Source organism: Eleutherodactylus coqui, chromosome 1, assembly GCF_035609145.1.
Source record: "Eleutherodactylus coqui strain aEleCoq1 chromosome 1, aEleCoq1.hap1, whole genome shotgun sequence".
NCBI lineage: Eukaryota > Metazoa > Chordata > Amphibia > Anura > Eleutherodactylidae > Eleutherodactylus > Eleutherodactylus coqui.
Genome location: NC_089837.1, coordinates 264,312,685 through 264,339,966, shown reverse-complemented (window position 1 = coordinate 264,339,966; position 27,282 = coordinate 264,312,685).

Here is a 27,282-nt window from a genome sequence, read left to right as displayed (position 1 = left end):
TTGCTGACTTTAAATCCAATGGCACTTCTTTATAGTCATACAATATATATAGATTCTCATTATATCTTTTCTATTGTGGTAAAACTTTTTATGCTGTTCTACTTATAAAACTTTAGCTACAACCTAGATGGTTATATGCCTCAGAGAACATTTCACATTAAAGGGGTTGTCCCGCGCCGAAACGGGTTGTTTTTTTTTCAATAGCCCCCCGTTCGGCGCGAGACAAACCCGATGCATGTGTTGAAAAAAAAAACCGGATAGTACTTACCCGAATCCCCGCGCTCCGGTGACTTCTTACTTACCTTGCGAAGATGGCCGCCGGGATCTTCACCCTCGGTGGACCGCAGGTCTTCTGTGCGGTCCATTGCCGATTCCAGCCTCCTGATTGGCTGGAATCGGCACACGTGACGGGGCGGAGCTACGAGGAGCAGCTCTCCAGCACGAGCAGCCCCATTCAACACGGAGAAGACCGGACTGCGCAAGCGCGTCTAATCAGGCGATTAGACGCTGAAAATTAGACAGCACCATGGAGACGAGGACGCTAGCAACGGAACAGGTAAGTGAATAACTTCTGTATGGCTCATAATTAATGCACAATGTACATTACAAAGTGCATTAATATGGCCATACAGAAGTGTATACCCCAACTTTGTTTCGCGGGACAACCCCTTTAATGTTCGAATTTTCAGTTGTATCACAAATAATTTTATTTCAATGCAATTATTTTCACTTGTTTTACCTTTTATAAATGAAACAGCATTATTTATGCTAGATTTTCACATATGAGTCCTATTATAGGATTTAGAACTACCTTAGATTATGTAGAAAAGTCCTTTGTACAAATTTACATTTCCTTCATAGAGAATTAGCTAAAAAGAAAGTCACTTAGGCTAGCTTCACACGGGCGGGGGCAATATCAGGCCATGATTTGGCCTCACTACCCATGGGAAATCCCCGAGGATGCAAGGCGTTTTCATGTAAAAACAGCCTCACAGCACTTCAGTGACCAGGTTTGCAGAGTTTCTCTTATTATTTTCAATGGGAGACATCGCATTGAGGACACTTTGCACATGATGCAGTGCTGCCGCCGGACCCACAATGGGCGGTGTGATACAAGAGTACGCACAAGATAGGAGATGATGTGATTTGATTCCCACATCGCATTGCGGTGCCATGCGGGGAAAAACTCGTGCACGTGTATGACCCCATTCAAAAGAATGTGGCTCATATTTGTGCGAAATTTGTGCATCTTGCAACGCACATATCTCACACAATTTTCTCACCCATGTAATGGCGGAATGAATTTTTTGTCTTAATTTATTTGCTGCCCATCAGAATTGCCTTTTTTCTTTTACAAAATTTTCAGCTACCGTTACTTTATTTTACCATCCTGGCCCCTCCTAAGCACTAAAAAATGCTAAAATCTTATTACAGGCTTTGGTTACATTTTCTCATTACACCTTCCACTACTTCATCAATTTGTCATTTCTAGACCCAAACCCACAGGTATCCAATAACAACTTAGACCAGTGACAGACAGGCACATTCTGGCCTCATTTATGCATCCATAATAAGGACGGGTGTCCCAGCCTGACTGTGGCCTCCTGACCCAAACTCTGAACATCAAGTATTTCATTGAGCACATTGAATAAACATGTAAAGTGCAAAGAGAAAAAGTATTTAAAGGCCCATTTAGACCCAATGATTCTCCGTAAAAATTTGCTCAAAGTTGTCTTTTAAGCAAGAATCGTTGGGTCTAAACGCGTGGCCATTGTGCAGTTTTCGGGTAACGATTCAGTCATCGTTGTCTTTCAGCAAGCTGAAAGACAATGATGAGTCTTATCAGGACCTCGAGTTCTCAGCGGGATACTACTGATACTATTGTTTCAGCTGGTACACCCCGTGGAGAACACAGCAGAAGTATGCAGAAGACAGCACTCCAGCTGCCTTCTAGATACCCTGCTTGGAGTGCTCAGCTGTATACCAGCAAAGTGCTCCGTGAACACAGCAGGAGTATACAGAAGACAGCGCTCCAGCTGTGTTCTGTATACCATACTCAGAGCGCTCAGCTGTAAGATGCAAGATGTCTTTTGAGCGAATTTTGAGTGATAATCATTGTGTCTAAATGGGCCCTAAATGTTAATGACTTCTCCAAGTTCTAATTAGCAACATTTTTTTTTACTAAGTAGATAAGACTGGAAGAAAAGAAGATCTCTTCTTTGCAAGAAATTATACCACAATGCAAAAAACGTTCAAAAGACTCTTAGGGCTCATGTCCACGGGCAAAATGTGATTTAAAATCCGCAGCGGATCTCCCGCGCGCGGATCCGCACCCCATAGGGATGCATTGACCACCCGCGGGTAGATAAATACCCGCGGATCGTCAATAAAAGGCATTTAAAAAAAAATGGAGCATGAAAAAATCTGGACCATGCTCCATTTTCATGCGGGTCTCCCGCGGGGACGGCTCCCGCGGGCTTCTATTGAAGCCTATGGAAGCCGTCCGGATCCGCGGGAGACCTAAAATAGGAATTAAAAGCATTTACTCACCCGCAGCGGGCCGCGAAGCTCTGCTCTTCCTCACGGCCGCATCTCCCTTGCTTCGGCTCGGCGGATGTGCCCGGCGCATGCGCGCGGCACGTCGACGACGTGCCGGCGACGTGCCGCCGGCGTCAGGAATTCATCCGCCGGCCGAAAATGAAGATCCGGCCGTGAGGAACAGCTGACCTTCGCCGCCCGCTACGGATAGGTAAATGCTTTTAAATTTCTATTTTCAGCGCTCATGTCCGCGGGGCAGGAGGGACCCGCTGCAGATTCTCCATGTAGAATCTGCAGCGGATCTGATTTTCCCCGTGGACATGAGGCCTTAGGAGAGCGTTTGGAAGAAAAAGAACAAGAACTTTGCACACCAACACCAAAACATACTGTCCGGACCAGCAACTCTCGGGGTTTCCGTACCCACACTGCTGGTCATATCTCCCGGGCTGCGGGGGTGCGGCGCAGGGAAGCCCTGGTCTTGGTGACCTCCCCTAATAAACGTATAACAACGCAGCACTCTATGCAGGATTCACCAACCTAAGTTGGACTTCAGTAAGAAGTGAATGGTGCAATAGCCCAGTGAGGTCCGGATCAAGACCCAACAAATAGACCAATATATAAAGTGAAGCTAGGCAGCATCTGATGTATAACAATAAGTAGAAAAACTTTTTATTCCTCCATATTAAAAAGAGACTGGCCCGGGCTTGAGAAAGGCTTCAGACAAAGCCGAAACGTCGCCAGTCTCTTTTTCTGTTCAAAAATATTTTATTCGCATATTTTCAAAATACAAACATACTGTTGTTATTTGCGTGAAAATTTAAAGTAACGTGGATTGATATAGATAAATGTAAATAAAGTCTTCACACAACAGGAATTCGGCTGTGCTTCCATTTTTCTTCCTTGGACCATTAACTTCTGTCCAAACTTATTAACACTTATACTACAACTAGGACATTACAGACAGACAGGGGAATATGGGGTGTGGGTGGTGGGGAGGGTAGGGTTGTGCGGGGGTGTTAGGGGCGGCGAGGCTTTGGAGAGCGGTTTAAGATGGCTGGACCCATCTTCCGGGGAGAGCCACACCCAGGTCCCAGGCTCCCCCTGGGGGGGTCTCAAGGGGCATCTAAAGGCCGCCCGTGTCCACCCAGTCTTTGAATCGTTCTGAGGACCTGAAAGTAGTCCACGTCTGCCAGGTGTGGTAGAATCTTTCCTGGGTGTCACCCTCCTCCGCCCCCAGCTCGTCAAAGCGCATGAGATCATTTATCTCCTCCACCCATATTCCTCTTGAAGGGGGAGTAGTGGATTTCCAGAGTCTGGGGATGACTCTTCTAGCCGCGATTATAAAGAATCTCAGGACACTTTTCTTAACGGTTTTGATTGAATCTGGGAGGACCGAGAGCAGAGCCATCTCCTGTGTGAGTCTTAGTTGTGACTTACAGATATGATTATATAATTCTATAATTTCTTTCCATAAATCAGACACTCAAGGGCAGTTCCACCAAATATGGGACATGTTCCCTATGTCAGCGTTACATCGCCAGCAGGTTGGTGGTGTCTGTGGGAAGATTTTGTGTAGATGCTCAGGAGTTCTATACCATCTAGATAGAATTTTGAAATTTAGATCCTGTGCTCTGGCTGCAGAGGACATTTTGTGACAAAGGGTCCAGGCTCTCTCCCAGTCCTCTTTTGGTAGACTGTGACCCAGTTCTTTTTCCCAGGCCGCTATGTATGCAGGGTTTTGGTCCTCTCCCTCTCGATTCAGCATCAGCTTGTATATAGATGATATCGTGTGTCTCTGTATATTTGAGGACATGGCCATTTGCTCAAAGGGCGTAAGAGCACCTGAGAAGTTCACCCAGGGGGCCAGGGACCCCACAAACCCCCTCAGCTGGAAATATTGCATCCAATAGCTGGGACAGGATTCTCCCTCTCCTATGATCTCTATCAGTGGTTTTAAATTTAAGTTGGACGTTACGTCTCTTAATCGTGGTAGTGGTGTAGTATGTAGGCCTAGTATGGTCGTTCCACCAAGAGTTGTCTCGAATTGTGGGTTGGTTATAAGGGGAGTTAGGGGGCCTGGGACTGAGACCATACCAATTTTTTGCCCGAATTCTGACCAGGTCTTAAATAGCTGGCTTACAAACGGGGAGATGTTGGGTATTGCATTTATGAGTTTGGATGGGATCCATGCTGCGCCTCGCAGGGTCCCGGGAACCAGTGAGTGTTCCACGGTAACCCAGAGCTTGTGACTATCTGCTTTGAGTAGGTCTAGTACACAGTTCGATAGGCAAGCTTTGTAGTATATGGTAAATTAGGTAGACCCAGGCCCCCTTTTTCCTTTTGTCTGGTGAGGAGTGAGAAGCGCATACGTGGCTTCCTTCCTCTCCAGACGAACGCTGTAATGAGGGTTCGAAGATGTTTTAGGTAGTAGTTTGGAAGTTTCACCGGGACCGTCTGACATAAATAAAGGAATTTTGGTAGGGAGTCCATTTTGATTACATTGACTCTGCCACTCCATGACAGAAACAATGAATTCCATTTGTTGAGGTCCTTTTCTAGTTCTTTCAAGAATGGGAGAAAGTTGAGTTTGAACGCCTGTGTAGTGTCTGGCGGGAGCTGAATGCCCAAGTATTTTATCGAGGGCCGTCTCCATCTGAATGGGAATTGTGCCTCTAATTGGGATGCCTCGGTCTGCGGCAATGTCACATTCAGGATCTCTGATTTTTGGGTGTTTACTTTGTAATTACTAATTTTGCCGAATCGTTTGAACTCTTGTAAGACTACGGGAAGTCCCACGCGCGGGTTGGACAGATATAGTAGCAGGTCATCTGCAAACAGGGCCATCTTGTGTTCAATGTTCCCGGTCAGGATTCCCCTAATTGAGTCGTTTTGGCGGATCGCGTTTGCTAATGTTTCCATAGTTAACACATAGAGAAACGGGGAGAGGGGGCAGCCATGTCTAGTCCCGTTTGTAATTTGGAAGGCATCCGACAGGGCACCGTTCACTCTAATTCTGGCTTAGGGGTTTCGGTATAAGGACATAATTCGGTCTTTCATTCTTGGACCCTCCCCTATTTTATCTAGTGTGGCCAAAAGGAAGAGCCAGCTGACCCTGTCGAATGCCTTCTCCGCGTCGACCGCCAGGAGGCATAAAGGGTCGCCCATGTCCCCTGCTCTGGCAATTAACGATAGGGATCTGGCCGTGTTTTCCCTAGCTTCTCTGCCAGGGACAAACCCTACTTGTTCTTCATGAATTAACAACGGTATGGTGTTTTGTAGTCGTGTGGCTATCAGTTAAGCGAATAATTTTATATCTATGTTGAGAAGTGATATGGGTCTATAATTGCTGCAGACCGAGGCATCTTTTCCTGGTTTAGGTATGACTGCAATGTGGGCCATTAAGGCTTGTGTCGGGAATGGGCATCCTCGTTCCACCGCATTAAAGGCTCTAAGAATTAGAGGGGAAATTTCTTCTCAGAATGTTTTGTAAAGTCACCCAGACCTCGGAATGTGGCTGATTTTCCTCCTTTATTGGCATGGAGCTAGAACGGGAATCCCCACCGGTAGACAATTTCTTTCTCCCTCAATAATGTAAGTAGAGGTTTCAGTGCTTTTCTTAGCTGGAGAGTACGTCGTGATAAGTCTGTCAGGATCTTTAGTGGGGTTCCTCTGTAGGACAGGTCAGTCTGCTTTCTAGCTTGTTGGAGGATTTGTTCCTTCAGTTTGTAGAAGTGCACCCTGCACACAATGTCTCTCGGTCTGTTCGGATCAGTGGGTTTGGGTCCCAGCGAGCGATGAATTCTGTGTATCTCTACTTCTGTGTCTGGTGGTCTCTGTAGCAGTTTGTTGAAGAACTCTTTCGCCCATTCGTCTAGCTGTGCGTTGTCAATTTCCTCTGGCAGGCCTCTAATTCTCAAGTTGTTCCTCCGGTGGTGATTTTCCAAGTTGTCAATCATATTGTATAACTCAGAGATCTGTTGTGAGTGTTGCATGAGCTCGTGGGCATGGTCGTTCATGGTATTAGAAACTAGTTCTTGCTCACCCTCAATCTCTTCTATTCTCTGGCCCAGGTGGTGTATATCTTGTTGTAGGGCGGCAATGTCCTTTTTGTGTGATGTTTCCATCTTTTGGAAGAGACAATTAATTTCGCTTTTAGTGGGGAGAGCTCAAAGGTGCTCTCGGTGGATCTCGGGGGGGGGGGGGCAGGCTCATTCTTCTGCTCGCACTTTCCTTCCGCTTCGCGGTGGCGTGTGGCGTGGTGTTTATGGCGGGTGTTGGGGACGAGGGTGCTGATTCTTCTGCACTAGACTCATCTGTGGCGCCAAACTTGCCTGCAGTCTCTCTTCCCTGAGGGCTGCTTGCTTCACCCCTTCGCTGTGGGGGTCTCTGGGGCCGCGGAGGCTGCTGGGTGTGGAGGTTATTTCCCCCTGCTGCATCCTCTAGCTTAGCTCTCTCTCCCCTGTGATCAGCCAGCAGGGGTTCTTCTGCCTCACTGTCTCTCATGCCCTGAGTTGGGTTGTGGGGCTGCCTCTTTTGGGACTTGGGGCTAGGAGGAGTGGGGATATGGTTCTTATCCCATTCTGCCGTTTGGTCCTCTGCCCCTGCTGCCGCTGGGTCCGCCAGCATTCTCCTCTCGGCTGCTCCTTGTTGCTGAACGGCCGCTTCTTCTTTTCCTGGCTCTGCTCTCCCTGCAGAGCCGGCACCCGCCGGCGCTTCCCCCATGTGTGCAGCTCTCCTTATTGCCGGCGGTGCCATCTTGGCCGCAGCAGCTCGATCCCCGCTGTCTCCTGAGCCGCGGAGAAATGCCAACAGTCCGCTCCCCTGTCGGACCGGCGTCTTCTTAGAGTGCTCCCGCACCTTCCCCTTCACCGTCGAACCGGTGAGTGGGGTCTTGGGGTCCTTTGGGTCCGGGATATTGCTCGGGGTCACGAGCGATGTGAGTGCCCGTCTCACTCGCTCATTCGCTAGCCACGCCTCCGCCAGTCTCTTTTTAATATGGAAGAATAAAAAGTTTTTCTACTTATTGTTATACATCAGATGCTGCCTGGCTTCACTTTATATATTGGTGACCTCCCGTGACTGCTGTAATCCAGGACGTCAACTCCAGGCACACGCTTCTGTGCTCAGCACAACACATATCATTGCCATTATACCCGGGCGTGCTTGCTCTGCACTCGATGATTGATGTCTGGGTCTCGGCTCTGCACTCACTGCTTCTTGTCTGGGTCCTGCTGCTGTCAGGCTCCCCGCCCCAATCAGCTGCTGGGGCAGGAGTTCTGACAGCATTTAAAGCACTCTGTTTCCTCCTATAGTTGCCAATGTATGTTTTGTCTCAAGCTACACCCGCATACCTTCGGATTGCTGCCCTGTTGTGACTTACTTGCTCAGAACCTGACTTCACCTTCGTCTGACCCTCTGTACTGCATACTTTCCTGTTGCTGAACCGGACTGTCTGAACTGATTCTGTGTTTGTTAGTTTTCCTGTTTGTTTGTTGCCTGACCTCCTCTAGGATTTCTCTGTCAGTCGCTCTCCCTGCCCCACATCCCTAGTCAGCCCTGGGACTGTTGGCCAGTTGTCGCCCTGGGGCATAGCCCAGGGGGGGCAAGTAGGTAGGGGCAGGGGTTGTGGGTATTATTCAGGGATCTCCAGTACCCGGACCCCAGTTCCCTGACAGATACAGTAGCCTAAAAAGGGTCAGACTTTTTGTTAGCCAACCCACCACGTTCACCCCATCTACGGAGGCCGTGTCGGCCTTGGCAAACCAGGTCCAGGCTCTGACGAGCATGGCACAGGACCTGACCACCCATCTGCATCAGGAACAGGCGTTATCTATGAACCAGGGGCAGCATCCTACTGTTTCGGTGACAGTCTCCGAGCTCCGGTCTACTCTGCCAAATTTCTTTTCTGGTGAGAGGAGACAGTTCTTTGCTCTTCGGGAAGGCTGCAAGCTGTATTTTGACCTGCGACCACACTCTTCTGGCACTGAGTACCAGAGAGTGGGAATTGTGATTTCTCGCTTGAGAGGAAACCCTCAAAACTGGGCTTTCTCTCTACCCTCTGACTCCCCCTCCCGACAGTCTTTAGATGCCTTTTTCTCTGCTCTGGGTCAAATCTATGACGAACCCAACTGTGCGGCTTAAGCTGTCTCTACACTGTTATCTTTGCACTAAAGCAAGATGGTGGCGGAGTACTATTGCTCCCATTTCAGACAACACTGCACGGAGTCAGGGTGGAACAAACTCACCCCTTTAAGGATTTGTTCCTGGCCGGCCTCTCTGAAGGCCTCAAGGATCTGCTGGTTGTGCATCCTGAACCTTAAACCCTGGAGCAAGCTATGTCACTAGCAATTCGGGCTGATCGTCAACTAAGAGCTAGACGATCTGCTAGGACCAGTCCGGTCCGGCCAGCCACCCGCGCTGGAAACCAGACCACTTCATCTCCCTCCGCGGATGCCTAACTGATCTTTGTTCCTACCTCTAGAATAGGTCTCCTGGTTATCTTTGGTAATTCACTAAGTATGATAAACTTAGTAATTTCAAGGTTAATAAACAGAAATCTTGCATTTCACCATTTCCTCAGGAGAGATAAAACATCTTCAGGACTTGTTCCCCTCTCGCTGGAGAGAGGACTCAAATAAATATCTGGGGATTCAGCTCTCCGCTAACCTAGATCAAAGCTATGATCTTAATTATAAACCCCTCCTCCTGGCTCTTGAATGAGATCTATGGAACTGGCATAAACTTCCACTGTTATGGTTTGGAAGGATTAATGCATTGAAGATAAACATTCTCCCTAGAATATTATATATCTTTCAGACCATCCACTGGGACCTACCTAAAACGTACTTTGAGAAGTCCAGACAAATAACAAGGTTTGTATGGAGAACCTTTTCCCCACGCCTTAGTAATTAGATATTAACAAGACTGAAAGCACAAGGAGAAGCAGGTCTACCTGGTCTCAACCTATACCATAAAGCCACCATATGCAACTGTGTCCTAGACCTTTTTTTTATCACAGATCATCAAAACTCTGGGTAGACATAACCCCTTCCAGATACAGGGATCTCTGGATCCCCCATAGGGTGGGTGCTGGTGCCTCGGCCTTCTTGCTGACCTTGCTGCATGCCTGGGAGAGAATTTGTAGCCCAAACTGGTGAAATAACTGTACCAGGCCCCCTGACCCCCTTGGTAGGCAACCCTCAACTCCAAACTACAGTTAAACACTCTTGCTTGCTATTTTGTTCAGCAGAGTTGCCTTGGGTCCGGCATGTGGTGGGGCCATTAAGCTTGAGCTTGCTTCCTGACTTGGAGGGGGAGGGATTTCATTGCCCCTCTGGGCTCATGGTTGAAGTATCTCCAATTAAGAAGTTATGTCAATACCCTTACTCCCCTATCAAACTTAAATGCAAAACTCACTCTCTTTGAAAAGCCTATGCCTTTCTCTTGAGCCCCCAGGCATGTGATCTCTTTGTTCTATAGACTATTACTGAATGGGCAGATGTTGGGATCTGAGCCTGGGAGGATGCTCTGGGCAGATAATTTCCTGGGGAACTCTGGACCAAATTTTTATACTAACCTATAAAATGTACATATCCAGTATGTTACAGGAACTGATTTATAAAATATTCTCATAGTGGTATAGGACTCCTGCTAGACTACATAAAATATATCCTTCAACTGCAGATACTTGCTGGAGATGCTCTGGAGCATTAGGTTCAATGCTACACATATGGTGGGAATTCCCCTATTATTTCGCCACTATGGTGGGACATAACTAGTTTTTACAAATCATTGTGCAGATATTCACTTGATATCACTATGGAAATTCCACTCTTTCGATGTTCTCTGGTTCAGTGTCTAGGGTTAAAAGGAGCCTACTACTCCACTGTAAAATGAGCATGCACCAATTCAACTCTAATTTCTGGAAACAGGATATTGCAAATCCATGACTAGCTTGGGTGGAGGTCATGGATCACCTTAAATATATAGAAGCGCTCAGATGCTCAGACTTGTACGAGGATGTGGAGAGATTTTCGTAGATTTGGTCCACATGGATAGACTTTAGAGGCTCCCCCTTTTTTTCTGGTTGGATTCTGAACAGTTCTTTGCCATAGATGAAACTAACTACTATAGGGCTGTGGGCCATCTCCAGTAGGTACACCACTCTTTTCTTCTTCTCGTTCTTCTTACTACCTTTCTTACTTCTAATTTTCCTCTTCTACTCTTTGAGATCCCCTATTTTCTTTCTATTTATTTATTTTTGGTTCCGAGATAAATGTTTCCAATGTTATGGTTGGGTGTCATCTTTAATAATAGGGATTTAATTCGGGGCTATTTGGTCATCCCACGCAGGAATTGACCTTTATCCCCTATTTGGAGCCAACTTAGTTGCAGTATATATATGGTCATCTTACACGCTGCTGTTGTTAAAGTTGTTAAAGATGTCATAACAGAAGACTCAGCGATGAAACTCATCACTTATCGTTCAGTTTAAACAGCGGCCGTTCAGTAGCGAACGGCCACTGTGTTATCTCAATGGAGGGGGCGAGGGAGCAAGGGGACAGAAATCTCCTTCACTGCCCTGCCCCCCTGTTGTCCACTCCGTGAACCAGCCAGCTCTGCTAGCTCCCATGCAGGAGCACAGGAGCGAGGAAACATGTGGACGAGTGTTGGGCATCGTTTGCCCGTGTTTGTCTCATGTAAAAGGACCTTTACCTTTTTCCCCTTCACCTTACATGTTTACTCAATATGCTCAATAATATACTTGAATGGTACAATTGTTTGTGTTAATAGTTTAGTTAAATTGTGTTTGTCTATATTGGTGACATAGATAACAATCAAACAACATTTTATTTGGAATCAGTGCAGAAATCCTAAATCCTCCGTCACACAGGCGTTTTTCTACAGCGTTTAGCACTGCGTTTTCAGCGCTGCGCTAAACACTCTACAATGCTCCCATTCATTTCAACGGGGCTGCTCACACAGGACTTAAAACACAGTGTTTTCAACGCTGAATTTTAAAAGCGTTGCATGCTCTATTCTTTGTACTGCTTTTTTATAGCGTTAAACACAGGTTGCTATGCCAGCAAGTCTGAAAAAACGTTTCCAGCTTACTTATGCAGCCAAAATGCTGTTAAAACACATGCCAATGGTGCTGAAAATGCAGTAAACGCAACATTGAAAAACACAGCGTTTTTGCAAACACCTGTGTGAGGGAGGCCTAATGTTGGGTTCCCACGGGACTATTTTACTGCGGAAATCGCTTGCTTTTGCCGCAGCTTAAAAAAAGCAAGATTTCCACGGGATAAGCACAGCTTCAAAATCCGCGACACTTAGCCATGGGTTTCGGAGTGGTTTCGCCGCGTGCTTTTCCACTGCGGACGGCTCTCTCAGAGAGAGGAACAAGGCCACAATGACAAAAACAATTTGACATGCTGTGTCCTGGAAATCCATGCTGCAGCGCCGGCTTTACAGCGATAGATTTTCCGCCCGGTGTGGACAAGATTTTTGACAAATCTCGTCCACATGGCTGGCTAATCCTGGGATTAGAGGCTGCAGGTGGATTTGCCTCATCGAAATTCTGCTGCAAATTTGCCCTTTGTCAACCCAGCCTAAGGGTTTTTTTTTGCAAGTGTAGGATAGAATATCAGTGTCCAGGGAGTTTTATTACTCTGCAGCTAATATTCATTCTAGAGATTCATCTATATCTCTGCACTCCTCATCCCTTGGATAAGGCAGATGTGATATCTGCAGCAGCACTCTTCGCATGGCTGGAGGAACAAAAAGGGTGGAGCTTGGTATTTGATAGCTGATGATGTATTCCTGTAGTTCACAGAAAGTAAGCCACACAGAGATGGACACTATCTACACAATAAACATAAATACATAGCTGAATATGAAAATGAAATTTATTTATCTGCATTGCGTCAAGATTTGCCACACTCACAAAGCCTAAACATGAAAGAAAGTAATCTTGGCATGCCCATATGACTCATACCTCACGCCACCTCTCCCTCCTTTCTTTATAGTGACCAATTGGTTGTTTCTTCTTGGCGTGTACAATGGCTTCACGTAGTATCCAGACATATTTTGCGACATATTTGACTGTTATATGACAACAAAACAGAGGCAAAATATTACGCCTTTTGTGAAAAATGCTTATTTTCAATACTTCGGGATTAAACTAGCAGATCAGAACAAAAGCGTGGGCTCCTCACAAAGTGTGCCATGCATGTGTGGAGGGGTTGAGGAAATGGAAAAGTGGGAAAAAAGGAATCAATGTCGTTCGGTGTACCCATGGTGTGGCATGAGCCAAGAAATCACAGTGACGACTGCTACTTCGTGGGCCATACCAGTACCAGTAAGTGTAACATTGTGTATACATTTCTGCTGGAAAGTGTGCAGTACATGCTTCATGAATGGTCTCTGTGCGGGAATTTCAGGGTGATTGCAATATTGCTCGGCCAACAAGCAGGCTACACCAAATTTTCTTGCTTTTTGTGTGAATGGGACTCCAGAGCAAGATTAAACATTGGTTTCAAAGCAGTGGACAGTCAGAAGTACCTTCACACCTGGCAAAAAAAACTGTGTTTCACTTCCACTGGTTGATCCCTCGAAAATACTGTTGCCACCGTTATGCATAAAACTAGACTTAATGAAGCAATTTGTGACAGCTTCAAGCAGGGACAGTAAATGCTTTCAGCAGCTTGGTGTTAAATTTCCATCAATCACTTCTGAAAAAATCAAAGCTGGCATTTTTATAGGCCAACAAATACGAAAATTAATGGCGGACAACATATTCGAAAAAAACAGGAGTGAGTGTGAATTGCGAGCATGGACTGCATTCAGAAATGTGGTACAAAACTTTTTGGGAAACACGAAGGCTGCAAATTACACCATTTTAGTCGTTGAGATATTGGAACATGAGCGTCAAAGTTCACTTTCTTCACTCTCATCTAAATTACTTTCCTGACAATCGTGGAGTTTTATAGAAGAATGTGGCGAGCGCATTCATCGGGATATCAAAACGATGGAAAAAAGATATCAGGGAAAGTGGACTGCACATATGATGGCCGACTACTGTTGGATGTTAAATAAAAAGAGACTGTGTGGACAAACACAGAAGAAAATCAAAATAGAGGAAATTTCAAGGGGAGGCAAGTGGTAAACGTTAGGTATGTTTGCATTTTCACATGTAACAAACGTCATATATGAATGAATTATGTTTTTTGTAATTTTCACATTTTCGTGATTGGTGAAAAAACCTGACGTGATACAGCATTTTGAAGGTTATTTTCAGAATCTGCTGAAAAAATCCATTCTGATATACCTCTTCATTTCAAAACAACAAAACCTTGCATATCTGTGAATCTTCTTGTGTTGCTTTATTCCACAAATTACTAAGATATGTTAAATGTAAAACTAATAAGAATAATGATGCTTTTAGATTTCTGGTAAATTAGGCACAGAATAATACAAAATAAAGAAAATTATCTTCTATTAATGACCAAAACAATGTTATTGAAGTTTAAGGCTAATAAAACTAAAGTTTGGTTGCTTCTCTGGGAGATATTAGAGAGTTAATAAGAACATAAATTAACGATACTTCATAAATCAATTTTAATACCTTTAAGGCCACAAATAACACAAAAACATTGGTAGTTTGTTTTAAGAAATGCCTATACAAAACCTAGAAGTCAGTTATGCTGTCACAGGTTATTTTTCTGGCAGTGCTGACTAATGTTGCAGTATCCTACAACTATGCAGTGCAATAATTAATCATTTGCAATTATGACCTCCATTATTCTGGTTTTCTGTGCAAAGACTAGGGGAGTTTTCACACTTGCTGAATAGCACTGTCTTTTTGTTTTACAGCCAATTATTGCATGGCAAAATGTAGCTGAAGTGATGTAAGGTGGTCACAGTGTTCTGCTAATAGAGCAGAACTAAAATGTTAGAGCTCATGCCCACGGCCATGACTGGCTCCGCAAGCGGAATACTGCAGCGTCCATCACTGTGCCTCCCCAAAGACCCCATACTCACCTCCCGGATCTGCTGTGCGAGTCCTGCATGACACGCCGGCAGTGTCATATGAAGCGGCCTGCGGGGAAGCGTATTCACGCTATACTTCGGAAGTATAGCGTGATGGCCGGCTTCCATTGACTACAATTCCGCAGCGTGAACATTAAGCTATTAGGTTCAATAGAATTTCATTAAGGGGTATAGTTTTCAAAATGAGGTCATTTGTGGAGTTCTCTATCATTTCAGTCTCTTAAACTCTCTACAAGTGTGCTATAGGGCCTAAATCTCCTTGAAGCATAATTCCTGTTGTGAAAGCCACTGGCTGCTCCTTTCATTTTTGGCTTCATTGCGCATACAGACATAATATTAGAGTCACAATAGGTATGTTTCTGAACACAGGACAAACAGGGGTATCTATTTTGGGGTGCAAGTTTTCATTCATATGGGGTCAAAATGGGGTCATTTGTCGGGGTTCTCTATTGCTTTAGTTGCTCAAAGGCCCTACAAGTGTGCTACAGGGTCTAAATCTCCTTCAAGCTAAATTTCTGTTCTGAAAGCCACTGGCTGCTCCTTTCATTTTGAGCCCCATTGTGCATTCAGAGATAATATTAGGGCCACAATAGGTATGTTTATGATGAACATAGGACAAACAGGAATATCCATTTTGGGGTGTAAGTCTTCATTCATATGTGTACTGTACAAAAAAACCTGTTTCAAAATGACACAATTGCTAAAAAAATGAAACTAGCAATTTTTTCCTTCTGCTTTGCTTAGATTCATTCAAAAACTGTAAGGTCAAAATATCCAGTACACCCCTAGATAAATTTGATAAGGGGTCTAGTTTTTCAAATGGGGTCATTTGTAGGGATTCTCTATCATTTTGGTCACTCAAAGGATCTACAAGTGAGCAATGGTGCTTAAAACGCCTACAAGCAAAGTTTCCGTTCTGAAAAGCATCGGCAGCTCCTTTTGTTTTGGGCCCCGTTGTGCATACAGACATAATATTAAGATCACAATGGGCATGTATCTGAACATAGGGCAAACAGGGATATCCATTTTGGGGTGCAAATCCTCATTTTCTTGTGTACTATAGGAAAAAATCCAGTCTTTAAAATGACATATTTGCAAAAATATGAAACTGTATTTTTTCTCTTCTAAATTGCATTAACTCCTGAAAAAAACTGTGGGGTTAAAATACTCATGACACCCCTCAGTGAATACATTAAGGGGTATAGTTTTTAAAGTGGGGTCATTTGTGGGGGTAGCTATCATTCTGACACCTATGAGCAATCTTGGCTTAGTGTAGGAAAACAAAGTGTTCCTCAAAATGTTATCAATGTTGAATTTGTACGTCTCCTAAATGGTTAAAGAGAACATGAACGTTTTTCAAACGTGCATCCAGAATAATGTAAACACTAGAGATGAGCGAGCACCAAAATGCTCGGGTGCTCGTTGCTCAAGTCGAACTTTCCGCGATGCTCGAGGGTTCGTTTCGAGTAACGAACCCCATTGAAGTCAATGGGTGACTGGAGCATTTTTCTATATCACCCATGCTCCGCTAAGGTTTTCATTGGTGAAAATCTGCAAAACCCAAGAAAGTGATGGAAACGACACAAAAACGGATAGGGCAGGCGAGGGGCAACATGCTGGGCTGCATTTCAGGTTCCCAGGTCCCACTATTAAGCCACAATAGCGGCAAGAGTGGGCCCCCCCCCCTAACAATTTTTACTTCAGACAAACCCTTATTAGCAAGGCACACCTTAGCTAAGCACCACACTACCTCCAACTAAGCACAAACACTGCCTGCGGGACACACAGCTGCCTCATCTCCTGGGTTATATGCTGCCCAACCCCCCCGCACGACCCAGTGTCCACAGCGCACACCAAAGTGTCCCTGCGCAGCCTTCAGCTGCCCTCATGCCACACGCTGGCCTCATAGCCACACCACCCTCATGTCTATTTATAAGTGCATCTGCCATGAGGAGGAACCAGAGGCACACACTGCAGAGGGTTGGCAGGGCCAGGCAGCGACCCTCTTTAAAAGGGGTGGGATGATAGCCCACAATGCTGTACAGAAGCAATGAGAAATCCAATCCTGTGCCACCTCCGTCAGGAGCTGCAAACGTGGGCATAGCAATGGGGAATCCATGTGCCACACAGTATTCATTCTGTCAAGGTGTCGCATAGCTCAATCGACACCGCAAGGGGAAAGCCGTCTGCGCTCTGCCCCCTAGCCAAGTCAGTCAGTGTCTTTGTGCCAGACAGGTCAAACACCGTGATGGGAACTAAGTTTGCACCAACAGTATAGGTGGGTCCTAGGAAACCCAAGACATGAACCAAAAATTGATCTGAGCGGCCAAACATGGCAGACTTGCACCGCGCCCATGACATAGGCCTCGGCCTACAGCTTCAGCAATCCTAGGCAGGAAGCGGACTTTCACTGCACCCAGGACATAGGCCGCTGCACAAACCCTCAGCAATCGTGGGCCTACAGCGGACTCCAATGCTAGCGTAGTTGTGCACGTCTCATTAGCGCTGTATTGCTCCTGAAGTTTGTCCCAATGCAGTGCCCCAGATAGGAGAGCTAACGTCAGATTAAATACAGGTGGGCTTCGGCCCACACTGCATGCCTTAGTCAGACTGGGGTTTTCTATAAGTAGTCACAGGCAGGTACAACTCTGCAATGGGAATTCCGTGTGCACCCACAGCATGGGTGGGTCCCAGGAAACCACCAGCAGTACATCAATAAATTCCATTGCATTGCCCAGCACAGCTGAGGTAACGTCAGATTAAATGCAGTTGGGTTTCGGCCCACACTGCATGCCCCAGTCTGACCAGGGTTTTTAATACATAGACACAGGCAGGAACAACTCCCCTATGTGAAGTCCCTGTGGACCCACAGCATGGTTGGCTCCCTGGAACCCACCGGCGGTACATAAATACATCCCATTGCAGTGCCCTGGACAGCATAGCTAACGTCAGATTAAATGCAGGTGGGCTTCGGTCCACACTGCATGCCCCAGTCAGACTGGGGTTCTTTATAAGTAGACACAGGCACGTACAACTCCGTGTGGACCGACAGCATGGGTGAGTCCCAGGAAGCCACTGGCGGTACATAAATAAATCCCATTGCAGTGCCCTGCACAGCTGAGCTAATGTCAGGTAAAATACAGGTGGGCTTTGGCCCACACTGCATGCTCCAGTCAGACTGGGGTTTTTTTATAAGTAGACACAGGTAGGTACAACTCCCCTATGTGAAGTCCCTGTGGACCCACAGCAGGGGTGGCTCCCTGGAACCCACCGGCGGTACATAAATACATCCCATTGCAGTGCCCTGGACAGCAGAGCTAATGTCAGATTTAATACAGGTGGGCTTTGGCCCACACTGAATGCCCCAGTCAGACTGGGGTTTTTTATAAGTATACACAGGCAGGTACAACTCTCTAGTGTGAAGTCTGTGTGCACCTACAGCATGGGTGGGTCCCAGGAAGCCACCGGCGGTACACCAATAAATCCCATTGCATTGCCCAGCACAGCTGAGGTAACGTCAGATTAAATGCAGGTGGGCTTCGGCCCACACTGCATGCCCCTGTCTGACCGGGGTTTTTAATACATAGACACAGGCAGGAACAACTCCCCTATGTGAAGTCCCTGTGGACCCACAGCATGGGTGGCTCCCTGGAACCCACCAGCGGTACGTAAATACATCCCATTGCAGTGCCCTGGACAGTAGAACTAATGTCAGATTAAATACAGGTGGGCTTTGGTCCACACTGCATGCCCCAGTCAGACTGGGGTTCTTTATAAGTAGACACAGGCAGTTACAACTCTCTAATGTGAAGTCCGTGTGCACCCACAGCATGGGTGGGTCCCAGGAAGCCACCGGAGGTACATAAATAAATCCCATTGCAGTGCCCTGCACAGGTGAGCTACCGTCAGATAAAATACAGGTGGGCTTTAGCCCACACTGAATGCCCCAGTCAGACTGGGGTTTTTTATAAGTATACACAGGCAGGAATAACTCTATGTGAAGTCCCTGTGGACCCACAGCAGGGGTGGCTCCCTGGAACCCACCAGCGGTACATAAATATATCCCATTGCAGTGCCCTGGACAGCAAAGCTAACGTCTGATTACATACAGGTGGGCTTCGGCCAAGAATGTTTTCATTGTTGGAGGAGGAGGAGGGGGATGATTTTGAGGCAGTACGTGTCGTGTCCCAGTGTCCGTGGGTATATGCACCTTACCAGTAACCGCGTTGGTGGGATAGTGGTCGCGACTGTGGACTTATTAGCGCGGTTTTATTTCGTAGGTTTTTGGAATGTGGCCAGGATTAAGTGGGCCGTAGTGGGGGGCTTTCTTATTGTGTCGTTTAAGGTGAAATTCTTGGACTGCCGCCAGACGGACCACTGCAAAAGCATTTGCCAAGAATGTTTTCATTGTTGGAGGAGGAGGACGGGGATGTTTTTGAGGCAGTACGTGTCCTGTCCCCGTGTCTGTGGTTATATGCACCTTACCAGTAACCGCGTTGGTGGGATAGTGGTCGCGACTGTGGACCTATTAGCGCGGTTTTATTAAGTTGGTTTTCGGAATGCGACCAGGATTAAGTGGGCCGTGGTGGGGGGCTTTCGTATCGTGTCGTTTAAGGTGAAATTCTTGGACTGCCGCCAGACGGACCACTGCGAAAGCATTTGCCAAGAATGTTTTCATTGTTGGAGGAGGAGGACGGGGATGTTTTTGAGGCAGTACGTGTCCTGTCCCCGTGTCCGTGGTTATATGCACCTTCCCAGTGACCGCGTCACTGAAAAGTTGTCGCGCCTGGGTACCTAGTAGCGCGGCCTCGCCACCATCATGTCTTTGGGAAGCCTCCGCTTCCACAACCCTGTAACATAGCAGTAACAGTTACGTAGAAGCAGTATGGGCAAAGCAGCAGATTCACATTTCCCTGGCAGCAGTGTAGGGAGAGCAGAGCATTTGTAACATTTCAGTAGTAGCAGTATAGTCAGACCCCAGTAACATTTACGTAGAAGCAGTATGGGCAAAGCAGCAGATAAACATTTCCCTGGCAGCAGTGTAGGGAGAGCACAGCATTTGTAACATTTCAGTAGTAGCAGTGTAGTCAGACCCCAGTAACAGTTACGTAGAAGCAGTATGCGCAAAGCAGCAGATTCACATTTCCCTGGTGTCAGGGTAATATAATTCTAAGTACAGCACCAATCGGGCCCACCCCACTTGCCCCGTTGCCGGCGGTAAAGAAAAAAACACCACACAGAGGTCTGGTATCATTCCTCACACGGGACATGGCTGCGCTTTGCCGACGTGCTTTATTACAGATTACATGAGATCTTATACCCTTTGTCCCATCCCCAGCAAGGGGTGATGGGCTTATAACCATATATGGGAAGTCCGGATTTCCGGCCTGAGACAGTGAAAACAGCCGATATCTTGCTATGGCGCCTCTGGCTTATGTACAGAAAATCACGTATTCAATTAACTCCAGTGCAAAGAATCACCCACTCAATTCTAAGAAAACGGCCAAGCATGCATTCTCCATATATGGGAAGTCCGGATTTCCGGCCTAAGACAGTGAAAATTATGTACATAGTGGAACATCTTGATATCTTGCTTCTGGGAAAACGGCCAAGTACACGCGTCCTTCATGTCTGGTTCGGTATCATCTCTGAATTTCTAGAACATCTCTCAGCCTTGCAAAGCCTTAGGAATATCTGATTTAAGGCGACATATAAGTTTTTTCTCTCATTTGGAATTGAATAGAACTTGCATACAGGTATAAAACATAAAAAAAATATGGCAATATATATATATACCCTCACAAACCCCCCTAAAAAACTTATATGGAGATCAAGTACCAGGCCTCGCACTCTTCCTCGGTCGTCTCTCCCTTGCGTCAGGGTTTCTCCACTGCCCGTAAGTCCCTACTTCTAAAAGGGAGGGATCCCTACCTCACCTCAGAAGGAGGCCATGGATTCCCTGGGCTTATTTCCGGGCATCCATACCCTCTATCTGTACGAGTTAACACCCCGCAGGGTGTGCCCTCGCCGGAACCTAAGGTCTTCTGCACTTTCCCTAGGCAAATGGGAAGTCCACTGACAGTCCATCTTATGAGACCGGGGCAGGCGCAGTACTAGTACATTTCTCCATTCTTCTGGTAACATACGTGGTTGGCATTATCGGAACTGGCTCTTCATCTTTTTCAAACAAGGGAAACGTTGGCGTCACATTATCCAGTCCCTTACTCATACTCTTTTTGATCAAAGGGATAATACACAAACAGGAAATTACATACCCCACCTCTTTCTGCTAAAACCATATCCAGGGCTACTCTATTTTGGAACGCCATGGATGCAGTGGGCCCTAACTGGTCAGCTAACCCTTGTAAAGCATCCCTGGTGTAGTTTACAAACCTCTGCTGATTGTAATAGATATAATTCATCCAATCTACATTATTATTAACAGTGACAAAAGCAAATAAGGACTCAAAAGCTGCTTTAACCTGATCTCTAGAATTAAATTAATCTCGCACCCCCCTTGGCACTCCTATTGTATCTATGTATACATGTGGATCAAAGTTACCACCTGGAGCGTCAACTTCCCTCTTAGCACGATGCGGTGTTGGATTCTCACCCTCAGTGTAGTCTTCATATTGCACATTTGATTGTATTAATTTGTTCTGAAACAGGGGGCTAGTGTACAGTAGTCAAAGGTGTGTGTTAGAGGAATTGTACCACATTATAGCATGTAAAGGATATACAGGATCATGAGTTTTTTCAGTGCGAAGTGTGGATCCAAGTCAGCTTTCCTTCGAGCTTGATTGCAGTTGGGGTGGTGAACAACATCTGGTAGGGACATTCAAACCGGGTTTCTCTCTCACTTTTTCACATAGACCCTGTCACCTGGTTTTAGATTGTGACACTCATCTGTAGGACCTGGGAGAAAAGCAGAGACTGCAGAATACATTATTGACAATTCCTTGGAGAGGCCTATGACTACATTAACAAGAAAATCATTCCCCAAACTCTGCTACTGTGGCATGTACCCTCCGGAGAAAAAGAAAAACTAATGAAAGACACTCAATTCAAAATTTGACCATTTTCTCTATTGCCTTTTGTATCTACTTTCCCCCTACTCCGTGGACAGTAGGGTGTGTGAAAAGCCTGGAATATACCCAAAACAGACATGATGTGTTGCATTATTTCACCTGTGAAGTGTGTACCTTTGTTTGACTCAATCACTTCCGGTACCCCGTATCTGCGGATTACCTCATTCATGAGCTTCTGTGTGGGTACCTGCTTATTTACTTTAGTAACAGAGTAGGTCTCCAACCTGAAAAACATCAACAACAAGCACATATTCATGCTTCCCAACAAGTAGGAGCTGAGTGTAGCCAATTTGCAATCCCTGAAATGGGTAGAGTGGTCTAGGCAAGTGTGATGTGGCAAATTTTACTTCTGCCCTGTTGCTTACGGCAAAGATCATGCAAAATTGGACAAATGATGCAGCAGCTACAGAAAACCAAGGAGCCACCCGTCCTAGTTCAAGCGTCGACATCATTGCTGCTTTAAGAGGTGCGTCTTTTCGTGCGTCAGCTGGGCCATCATGGGGCACAGGGACCGTGGTGGGCAAGTGCTGTTGACTGTTCACCATATGCCGTCCCTTTTTAGTCCATTTGTCTTTTTCTTAACTGTAAAGTCTTTAGCATATCAAAGTCCAATTTTTTTTTATCAAAGTCCAAGTTCAAATCAAAGTCCAAGGTTTAGTCAAAGTCCAAGTTTTTATCAAAGTCCAAGTTTTTATCAAATTCTTCTTTTCTTCTTTCTTCCACGGCTTGAGGGCCGCTGCTTTTGCTGTGTGGTCTGTGATGGTGTTGCCTCTTGCTTCTCCGGTGTAGGAATTGGTGTGAGCTTTCCACCTTGTCAGGTAGATGTAGAGCCTCCATGAGACTCTGCACCGCTGCAACATTCTTAATTGGCTGTCCTGCTGTGGTAAAAAACTCTGGCCTTCCATGTTGGGCCTTAATCATGAGCTATGCCAAACGCATACGGGAGTCAGTGTAAATGTTTGCCGTCTTACCTTCCTCCACTCTACATGCCTCAGCGAGGGCTTTTAATTCCGCTTCTTGTACTGCGACATGCGGAGACATTCTGATTTTAGGACATCTTGTTGTGTAACCACTGTATATCCAGTGTGGAGTCGTCAATCACCCTGGTACCATCTATAAAAAACAACTCAAAATATGCATTATTAACAAGGGCTTTCAGTAACTTTTTAAAACTTAAATTTTCTTGTTGCATCACTGCTAGACAATCAGGCTGGTATTCTATTTGAAAAAGATCAGAACCTTGTTGCAAAAAATTTTAAAAATTTAAAAATGGCTTGCAAAAATTTTTTAAAAATGGCTGAATTTAAAAATGGCTGACTTGCAATACCTAGATCACCTATGCCTTCTCCTCCCCCCCTTTAAACCAGGGTACTCAATTGGAACAATAGTACCCGGTTTAAGGTAGTACAACATTGTAAAAAGATTTGATGGATGCAGATAAGGCCTGTAAGATGTTAGCACCAATAACAGACATGAGTTACATCGGGGCAGAATAACCTACAAAACATCTACTAATATTGGAAATGTGAGATCCCTTTAAGTGAATTCATTATTAGTCTGATCCTGCCTGCAATATCTTATCAAAATTTGAGACAGGAGAAAAAAAAACAAAACAAAACAAAAACTTTTACTAGCTGCTCAAGCTCCTCACCCCCTCCCTTGTGGAGAAGAGGGATGAAACATTACGTACTATTACATCATCTAGCTCCACCCCTTCGATATTGGCTCCTTGCGACTTTCTTCCCAACTCCATTTCAGCGTAACAGTCCACACGTCCACATCTCGACCAAGCAAAGTCCCATGCATGGGGAGGACTTTTATCCCCAGTCATTATCCACATCACACATTCCACCACAGCTTGAACACGGGTCACTAACTCTCATCCATCCATTCTCTCAAGTCTGCTCCGTCACCCCCTATTGAAGGCGTACCAGTCCATGCAGATGCACAGACAAAAAAAGTGTGACAAACATACATACATCAGCTGAAAAACATTGAGGTGAGTGCTTTTAATTTTATAAAGTACATGATTCTATTGAGATGAGATTGTGAATGAGCGCTATCTTTGACAAATTATGTGAAAAAGTTTGCTGATACATTCTATATTTCTTATCTACTGAAGCTATTATATGCTGTATTAAACGCTGAAGTATTTTAGAATCTGTGACCCTGAATTTGGAGTGAAGTCTGAAAGCCCCCACCTTTTTAAAACAAACTGTTATCTCTCCGCGAATATGAAACACAGACTGAATTGTTTTAGCTAAAACTATTGCCTGCATTTTGAAACCATAATTACAGCGCAACATGTTCTTCATTTTCAACCCCTGTATAAGTAAGAATATACATTAGAAATTACTATATTTCCTGTCTACTAAGACAGTATAATTAATTAAATTCATTTCAAGCCTTCATTCCTTTACAGCAAGCAGAGATATTATCCAGGGTTATTATTGCATTATTTCTCTCGCTTCGTTATCTCTTGACCTTGAAAAGCTTACACAGACTCGCAGCTACATGTCAACAAAACTCTTCTCCCCTAAAAGCAAGCTCAGTTAACTATTTGCACATACAGTATATACATATATATATATACACACATATATATCTCTATCTATTATCTATTATCTATCTTGTATTATACACATTTTCTTCTTTCTTTGGCAACAAATCACATGCATTGTAACTTTCTTATCGACTTGCTTGCTCCTTCAGCACTTTCTCCCTACCTAACTGCCAATATAACCTTCAATAGACACTCTCCTGACGCCCTCTTGATCACTTACTGTACTTTTCAACATTTCACTTACGGATACTTTCTTAAACAAATAATGTGTACATACTTTCTCGGACTGTCTCTCTCTCTCCTCCTCCTCCAGTATTTTCTAGCAAACCTTCATCTTCCAAGGCACCTCTCGGTCCTAAAGACCTCCCTCCCAGACACCATTTTGTAATCTGCCGTGCGGGTCGGTGTCACACATTTTCATTAGAGTTTTCTTACATTTTACAGATTCATCCACACGGCGGCAGCCCTTGAGGGGCTCTGTCTTCTTTAATAAGATCTTACGCATATTAGAACAACAACAACAATAAAAATAACACACTCCATAGAGTGCATCCCTCTTAATTTTCAAATTGTCAGCCCCTTATATACCGGCAAAACAACCGAGGGCATCTTCTTCCATGGAACCAGTCCCATAAAAATGCATCTCTCTGAAATCAAATCGTTAGCCCCATATATAAGGCAAAACAACCGAGAGTCCCTTTTTCTATGAGACTTATCTCATAGAGTGCGTCTCCTCCTCAGCTAAACCATTAACTAACTAAACTAAACCCGAGGGTCCCTTCTTCTATGAGACAAAATAAAAAGTAAGAGAAAAAAAACTTCTGCAGATACAACAAACAACCTCCACTATTGTTAAAACACTATGGACTTCAAAGTACAAATAGACTACAGACTAGTTTCTGGGTGACCGATTGGTGCGCATATCACGGTCAGTGGTCCATGACGGCAAACCCGGAGCCCACACGAGTTACCGTGTAGAACTCTTAACCCAACCCGTCCGGTCACAAACCACAGATAGTCAGTCCCGCTGCAAGACTCGCAGTGTAAAACACAACATAAATATATGCTGGCCTTACCTGGAGTTCTGAGTTGATCAGGCTCGGTTTGCAGCAGGACGGCTTCCCCGTGGCGTGGATCCGGGTGAATTGCGCTGTAAGCTCCTGGTTTTACCGCCCCACATTGGGCGCCATTTGTCAGGGTAATATAATTCTAAGTACAGCACCAATCGGGCCCACCCCACTTGCCCCGTTGCCGGCGGTAAAGAAAAAAACACCACACAGAGGTCTGGTATCATTCCTCACACGGGACATGGCTGCGCTTTGCCGACGTGCTTTATTACAGATTACATGAGATCTTATACCCTTTGTCCCATCCCCAGCAAGGGGTGATGGGCTTATAACCATATATGGGAAGTCCGGATTTCCGGCCTGAGACAGTGAAAACAGCCGATATCTTGCTATGGCGCCTCTGGCTTATGTACAGAAAATCACGTATTCAATTAACTCCAGTGCAAAGAATCACCCACTCAATTCTAAGAAAACAGCCAAGCATGCATTCTCCATAAATGGGAAGTCCGGATTTCCGGCCTAAAACAGTGAAAATTATGTACATAGTGGAACATCTTGATATCTTGCTTCTGGGAAAACGGCCAAGTACACGCGTCCTTCATGTCTGGTTCGGTATCATCTCTGAATTTCTAGAACATCTCTCAGCCTTGCAAAGCCTTAGGAATATCTGATTTAAGGCGACATATAAGTTTTTTCTCTCATTTGGAATTGAATAGAACTTGCATACAGGTATAAAACATAAAAAAACATATGGCAATATATATATATACCCTCACACTGGCAGCAGTGTAGGGAGAGCACTGCATTTGTAACATTTCAGTAGTAGCAGTGTAGTCAGACCCCAGTAACATTTACGTAGAAGCAGTATGGGCAAAGCAGCAGGTTCACATTTCCCTGGCAGCAGTGTAGGGAGAGCACAGCATTTGTAACATTTCAGTAGTAGCAGTGTAGTCAGACCCCAGTAACAGTTACGTAGAAGCAGTATGGGCAAAGCAGCAGATAAACATTTCCCTGGCAGCAGTGTAGGGAGAGCACAGCATTTGTAACATTTCAGTAGTAGCAGTGTAGTCAGACCCCAGTAACAGTTACGTAGAAGCAGTATGGGCAAAGCAGCAGATTCACATTTCCCTGGCAGCAGTGTAGGGAGAGCACAGCATTTGTAACATTTCAGTAGCAGCAGTGTAGTCAGACCCCAGTAACATTTACGTAGAAGCAGTATGGGCAAAGCAGCAGATTCACATTTCCCTGGCAGCAGTGTAGGGAGAGCACAGCATTTGTAACATTTCAGTAGTAGCAGTGTAGTCAGACCCTAGTAACAGTTACGTAGAAGCAGTATGGGCAAAGCAGCAGATAAACATTTCCCTAGCAGCAGTGTAGGGAAAGCATAGCATTGGTAAGATTTCAGTAGTAGCAGTATAGACAGGCCCCAGTAACATTTACGTAGAAGCAGTATGGGCAGAGCCCACTATTAATTACATTTCTGTTATAGCAGTATAGACATGCCCCAGTAACATTTCCGTTGAAGCATTATGGGCAGAGCCCAGTATTAGTAAAATTACAGTAGTAACAGTATACACCAACCAAGGTAGTATTCCAGGAGCAGAAGTATCGGCAGACCGAAGTAACATTTCTGCTGCTGAAGTATAGTCTGACCCCTGTAGCATTACTGTGGCAGAAGTATAGGTAGGCAGAACAGAGTTACATTTCTGTAGCAAAAGTGTAGGCTAACCCCAGACACAGTGGTATGCCATGAGTGCAGGCAAAGCCCATAAAAATTACTTGGATTACATGGTAGGCGAGGGCCCGAAAAATTGGTGTACCGACAGTACAAATGTACCCCAGAAAAATTGCCCATGCCCAACGCAGAGGGCAGGTGAAACCCATTAATCGCTTAGCATACTGTGGCTTAATTTTTAACTAGGCCTGGAGGCAGCCAAGTCAAAATAAAAATTGGTTCAGGTGGAAGTTTCAATGC